At 59.1% G+C, this 6,781-nt stretch overlaps 1 long non-coding RNA gene across 1 annotated transcript; it reads right to left on the bottom strand.

Moving 5' to 3' along the window:
- Positions 1-3,437: 3,437 nt before the first annotated feature.
- Positions 3,438-6,487, bottom strand: LOC138816635 (uncharacterized). Its single transcript, XR_011368701.1, has 3 exons — positions 6,214-6,487; positions 5,486-5,591; positions 3,438-5,065 (listed from the first exon to the last, which is right to left on the bottom strand). It is a non-coding gene; the product is annotated as an uncharacterized lncRNA (long non-coding RNA).
- Between the last annotated feature and the right edge of the window lie 294 nt (positions 6,488-6,781).

Raw genomic sequence — 6,781 nt, 5'->3', positions numbered from 1 at the left:
GGGGGGTTCCGGGTCTCCCCAGCTGGACCGGCGCCTGCAGCCCCGCCACAGCAGCACTGCACAGAGAACAACAAAGGCATGGGGTACCACCCAGGCCAGTGGGGCTCCAGGAAGGGACCCCATCCCGTCCCCACCAGCCAGGGGGAGACTCAGAGTAAGCAAGAGGAAGGGGTGATCTGAGCCTTGCAGTGGGGTGCAATCCACACCCAGAGGCCTCAGCACCCCCCTCCCCCTCCTGCGGATCCAGTGCCACAGGAAGACATCTCCCCACTTTACTGACTCCATTTCCTGTGGCTGCTGGGAGGTCCCACACTCCCACCAGCCACAGGGCCTTTGCACATGCCTGTACTCTCTACCCCTCCTGATAACACTCCTGAGGATTAGGGTTTCCTTTCCCTTGTTAGTCCAGAAAGCCATCAGGACTGACTGGAAGTAGGGGAGCACTCCTTCCCATTTGAAGGCTTAAGTGAGCAAATAAGCAAGGAGCAGCTTACAGCAGGGTGCACCAGGCCTCCACCCTTGGTGAACAATTTGCGACTTGTTCTGATGGAACTACAGGTGTCTTTCATTAAAAAAAATTTTTTTTGTCAGTCCTGGGGCTTGAGCCTGGGCCTGGGCGCTGTCCCTGAGCTTCTTTTGCTCAAGGCTAGCACTCTACCACTTGAACCACAGCACCACTTTCAGCTTTTTCTGTTTATGTGGTGCTGAGGAATTGAACCCAGGGCTTCATGTATACTAGGCAAGCACTCTGCCACTGAGCCACCTTCCCAGCCCGATTTTATTCTTGGTGCTGGTACTGGGACTTGATCTCAGGACCCTGTACTTTTGGCTGGCTTTTTCACTCAGGGCTGGTGCTCTACCACTCCAGCCACAGTGCTGTGTCTAGCTTTTTATTTATTTATTTCCTTCCTGCTAAATAAGAGTTCCATGGGCTTTTCTGTCTGGTCTAGGTTCGAACTTCAGTCCTCAGTTCTCAGCCTTCTGAAGCAGTGGGATTACAGGCATGAGCCACTGGCGCCCGGCCAACATTACATTTTTGAACATGCATCACCAGCTTGATTCTCTCCTTAAGCCATTTTCCCAAGGGTGGTCTAGAGAAGTGGGGGGGCAGGAAGAGCGGGGGGGGGGTGTGGGGTGTGCACCCAATGTCAGCAAGCCAGGGGCTGGGAGAGCCGGAGAGCAGGGCCTTGCTTGGTCAGCTGACTAAGGTAGCACTCACAGGCGAAACCACCATGTAGCGCGCACCCCGCTGTCTACCCCAGCAACTCCAGGAGCCCCCAGCACCCCCAGGCTGCCTACAAGCTGCTTTCTGCTCCTCCAGATTGGGCTGCATTTTCTGGGATTTTCTATAAATGGGCTCCCTCAGAGTGTGCCTTGTGGAGAAGTCTTTTTCCTCAGCCTCCTGCTGTGGGACTCCACGCTGCTGGGCGGCGCTCACCGAGCCCCGGGCCCGCTGGGGTCTTTCCAGACTGTGCGTAGAATGCTCCAGCCTTCCTGTGGATGGACAGCACTTTCCCTTCCTTTAATGCAAAGGCCTAGGAGTGGATTGGTTCTGTGATAGAAGTGTGTGTTTACCTTTTCTTTTCTTCCCTCCCTCCCTTCCTTCCTTTTGTGCATGCGGGTACCAGGGCTCCCGCCTGTCATCCTAGCTACTCAGGAGGCTGAGGGCTGAGGATCGTGGTTCAGAGCCAGCCTGGCCGGGTGCATTCCTCCTCTCCCCCCCCTTCCAGGCCTGTCCCTCAGCCCTTCAGCTCAAGGTGAGCGCTCTACCACTTGAGCCACAGCGCCACTTTGTTTCCCCTGAGCGATTAATTGGATCTGAGTCTCACAGACTTTCCTGCCCAGGCTGGCTTTGAACCGCGATCCTCCAGTACCAGCCCCCTGCGGAGCTGGGATGCGGGCGTGAGCCAGCCACACCCGGCCCTGCGGGCTTCTCCCGCCTGAAGTGGAGTTTGTAGCTCAGAGTGGGAGAGCATCGGCCTGGAGCAAAAAGAGCGGAGGACGGCGCCGGGGCCGGGGTTCAGCTCCACAACCCAGCGGCGGGGAGGACCGGCCTTTGCGGGGCTTGCTTTCCGGGGCGGTGCTCCGCCACCCGGGCCCTGCCTTCGGCCCTGCTTTGGGCGCGTCGTCGTGGGGTCGCTCGGGCTGTCAGCACTGAGCTTGCCAACGTGGCCCCCAGCTCGGGGGAGGCCCCACCTGGGGGTGAGGCCTGCACCGCGCTCCGGGCACCGCAATCTGCACCCTCAGTGCGGGCTGGGCCCTGCGGGGAGCGGACGGGGGTCCGGGAGCGGCGGCGCGGGCGGGCGGGGGACGCGCGGAGGGGGCCGAGCGTGCGTGCGTGCGTGCGCGCGCCGGGCCTGTCCGTGTGTGCACGCGCGTGCACGTGGGCTGCACGGACGGTGCGCACGCGCGCGCGCGCCGGGAGGCGGCGCGGAGCCGGGGAGCGCGGGAGGGGCCGCGCCGGCGCCGCGGCCGCGGGAGGCCTCCCGCGCACGGCTCCCCGCCCCGCGCGCGGCGCCCGCGGCCCGCGCCGGCTCCAGCCGCCCGCGGCCGACCTCGCGCGTCCTCAAAGCCGCCCGGCCCGCTTCCCCCGCCGTTGCCACAGCAACGGAGCCGGGAGTAATCAGCTGCGCGGTGACCTTTCTTCCCCGCGAGAGGAGGGAGGGGGAGGAGGGGGCGGGGAGGGCCGCGGCGGTCCCCGCAGCGAAAGCCCCGCCGCCGGGGTCGGGGGCTGCGGGAGGGGGGACGCGGCCGGGGGAGGGGACCCGGGTCACCCGACGCCCCCCCGCCCTCCCCGAACGCAGACCCCCATCCCTCTGGGGGCCAGTGGGGCGCCCGCACCCCCTCCCACGGGGGGCAGACAAGGAGGGGCCGCCCTGGCCTCAGTGTCCCTGGCTGTGAGAGGGGGTCCGCGGGGTCCCCAGCCGCCCTGGCGCCCCCTGTGGGTGGAGACCCCCTCCTGCCCGCAGGTGCCCCCCCCCAGCGATGGGAGAGGTGAGTTTCCATGAGTCTGAGGCTGTGGGGGACAGAGAAAGGACCCAGGAGTGGGGGACCGTGGCTTTGCAGTGCTGCCCATGGGGTCCCCTCTGCTCCCCCCGTGCCTCCTCCCACCCTCGGGCTCTGGGGTGCCCTCTGGTCAGCTAGGTGTCTGGGGGTGTCTCTGTACCTCACACTCCTCTGAGCCTCTGCTCTTTGTCCCTTACAGCTTTTTTGTCAAAGCTGGCTGGGCCTCTTCTACCCGAACCGCACCTCCACGTCCAGCTTTTGGCCGGTAAATTGGAGATAAGAGACAGACTTGTCTGCCTGGGCTGGCTTCAAATCGCCCTCCTCAGAGCTATCTGCGGTGTGAGCCACCAGTGCCCGGCTTCACGTGCCCTTCCTCCCCTTGGAGTCCTTCCTAACACCGCTGGCCTCACCAGACCGGCTGGTGTCCACCATATTGAATTTTACGGCAGACAGGATTGCACGGGCCTCTGTTGGGAAATGTTTATGAACTCACCCAGACCCCACCCAGATGGCCCTGTGAGTCCCTCGCAGGACAGGTGCAGTGGCCCCGGTGGGGGCTTGGGCAGCAGCACTGGTTTGGCCGTAGTACTGGGAACCTCACAGTCCAGGATTGTACAGAGATCCCTGTTGTGAGGGCAGACACGATGTCCTTTAGGGAAATGGGGGAAATGCTGGCCAGATGGCTCTGTCCTCAGAGTGTTGGGCACAATCGCAGGGCAGGACAAGGTTTTCCACCTCTGGCGTGTTCTTGCTGCAGTCCTACCTTCATCCAGCCACACTTCCAGCATTTTCCATCTATCCTCTGTCTACTCACCCACCAGCCCCATGAGCCATTTACCCATCCATCTTTCCATCCACCTATCCACCCACCCACCCATCCATTCATTTATCCATCCATCCATCATCCACTCAGTTATCTATCCATTTACCCGTCTGTCCATCCTTCCATTTTTCCATCCATCATATATACATTCATCTGTTCATTCATCTTCCACTTGATTATCCATTCCACTCATTTATCCATCTGTCCACTCATCCATCCACCAACCCATGTATCCATCCATCCATCTATCCATCCATCTACCCATACTCATTCAATCCTTTATCCACCCAAAAATTCATCCAAGCATCCATCCATCTATCCATTCATACATCCATCGTCCATCTACTAATTCATCCATAAATATATCCATCTTCATCTATCATCCATTTATTCATTCACTCATCTGTCTATCCACTTGTCTGAGTTTTTTTGTTTGTTTGTTTGTTTTTTGCTGGTTGTGGGGCCTGAACTCTGGGCCTGGGCGCTGTCCCTCAGCTCTTCAGCTCAAGGCGAGCGCTCTACCGCTGAGCCACCTTCCCAGCCTCCCCCACTTGTCCATTCTTGTACCCACCCACTCATCTATTCCATCCATCATCCATCTATCTACTCATTCATCCGTATATACATCCATCTAGTTCTGTAGCATGCATCCTTTCTTCTATCTTTCCACCTCTCCGTATATCCACCTGCTCACCCATATCCCCATTGCCCACCAGTCTTCCCATGTACATATCTGTCCATCCAGCCGTCCAAGACCATCCAACCATTGCCTATCTACTCATGTTTCTATCCATCTACCTATCACCCACCATTCATTCATTCATTCAGTTTTTGTTCCATGCCATGACCACTCATGAAGTGGCAGCCTGGACAAGGTCAACCACTTTCTCAAGGTCACAGTTCTCCATGCAGATCTGGGACACCAGCCTAGTACCTGGAGTTTGACTCCAAAGTTGGCAGCCTCAGCCCCTGTCTCCCCTTAAGGGGACGGGGGGGAGACAGAGCCAATAAGCATTCACCTTCTGGTGGCTTCGGTGTTTCCAGAACCCATTTGGTTAATAAATATTTATCCACACCTCAGACTGGCCTGACCTGGGCCTCTTGGGGCTTGATGGGGGGGGGGGGGGCAGAAGGTGGGAGGGAAGACTTTGGTTTCTTCTGGGCAAAATCCTGCTTCCTCCAGGCTTCAGAAAAAGTCCAGATTTGGTGCAGGCCCAGAGTGGGAGCCCCCAGCTCCTGTGGAGGTGGGGAGACAGCCTCAGCCCCGGCAGGCTCCCTCATCAGCATGGCGCCCCAGCCTCCTGCTTAAAGATCGCCTCAGGCTCTCGCTTAAAGATGCTAACTTTGCTGCTGACATTTGGGAGATCCTGGCAGCCGATCAAACCCGAGCTGCCGGGGTGGGGTGGGCACCAGGCTGCCGGGACCTGGGCAGCTTGTGCCTGCTAGGGGCCCAGGGCAGCAGCTAGGGCTGCGCTTCCAGCCCCGCCCAGAGCACAGGGTGAGCGTGGTAGTACAGAGCTCTAGCTGGGAGGGGATGGGGAAGGGCAGGGGAAGGCCCCGGAGGGGGAGAGGAAAGGAGGAAGGGAAACAGAAGGCAGGAAAGGAAGTCGGAGGAAAAAGAACTTCCTGCCTGGTCTGAAAACACCTGGTCTTTACCTGGGATCCATGTGGTTTGCAGCCAGCCCAGGCAGTAAAGTCCTCATCTCCAGTTAATCTGCAGAAAGCCGGGAGTGGAGGTGTGGCTCAAGTGGTAGAATGCCAGCTGGGAGCAGAAAAAGGCAAGCAGGAGAGCAAGGCCCGAGTTTAAATCCTAGCAAGGCATGAAAACAAAGCAAAGCCCTCACTGAAGAAGGGGAGGGAGGGGCTGTGATAGAGTGAGGGCTGCAGGGGTGCTCCAGCTCTTTCTGGGCACAGGGTCCCTCCCATAGCTGCCACATGCTGCTGCTGCTGCCTCTTCCTCCTCCTCCTCCTCCTCCTCCCCCTTTCCCTCCCCCTCTCCCTCCTCCTCCTCCTCTCCCTCTCCCTCCTCCTCCTCCTCCTCTCCCTCCTCCTCCTCCTCCTCCCCCTCCCCCTCTCCCTCCTCCTCCTCCTCCTCCTCTCCCTCTCCCTCTTCCTCCTCCTCCTCCTCCTCCCCCTCCCTCCTCCTTCTCTTCCTCCTCCTCCTTCTTTTTGATTCCAGTCCTGAGGTTTTCACTCAGAGCTGTTTTTTGCTCAAGGCCGGTGCTCTACCACTCGAGCCACATGTCACTCCAGTTTTGGGGGTAGTTAATTGGAGCTAAGTGTCTCACAGACTTCGCCCAGCTCCTGCTGGGCCTCTGTGGCCTCTGAGTTCTCTCTTGTAAGCTGTCTACCACTGCCCCGCGATTGGCAATCTACCCACTGACCTTTCCACCTCCAAGCCTGGTCCCCTGCACAGGCCCCAAACACAGGAGACCAGCTGAACCACACACTGCTCGCCCACTGGGGCCTGCCTAGGCTCCCCGTTGCCCAGCGGATGACCCTAATTTCCACCCATCACTGTGTGATCCTCGTTCAAGCTGCCTGGGTCGACTTCTCTGGGCTCCAGGTTCATCTCTCGGTGAAGAGGCTGGATCAGGTTCATAGCTGTCCAGGGCAAAGCTCACCGAGGAACCCTCTGGCCAGAAAACCTGGAGCAGGGCGCACTGTTGAAGACCCCGCCCCCCCGCCCCGCCCTGGACTCCTCCCACACTCATGGCCCCCTGGGAGTGGAGGACAGTTTTTCCGGTGGTCCTCCATGCCGCCTCCAGGAAAAAACAAACACTGTCCTAGCTCCCAGAACATTCTAGTCTCCTTCCCCTCATCCTCTCTCTCCTGATCGGATCATTTCTGTTTGGTATTTATGTTGTAAAGCAAAGCCAATCTCTCAGCCTCTTCTCTGCCTACAAAACATGTTTTACTCCACTGGCTGCAGAGATTTCCCTCCAGTCCCCA

This window comes from Dipodomys merriami, unplaced genomic scaffold, assembly GCF_024711535.1.
Source record: "Dipodomys merriami isolate MVZ:Mamm:240054 unplaced genomic scaffold, mDipMer1.0.p SCAF_11, whole genome shotgun sequence".
NCBI lineage: Eukaryota > Metazoa > Chordata > Mammalia > Rodentia > Heteromyidae > Dipodomys > Dipodomys merriami.
The sequence above is the reverse complement of the archived record's forward strand: the minus strand, read 5'-3'. Positions and strand labels throughout refer to the sequence as shown.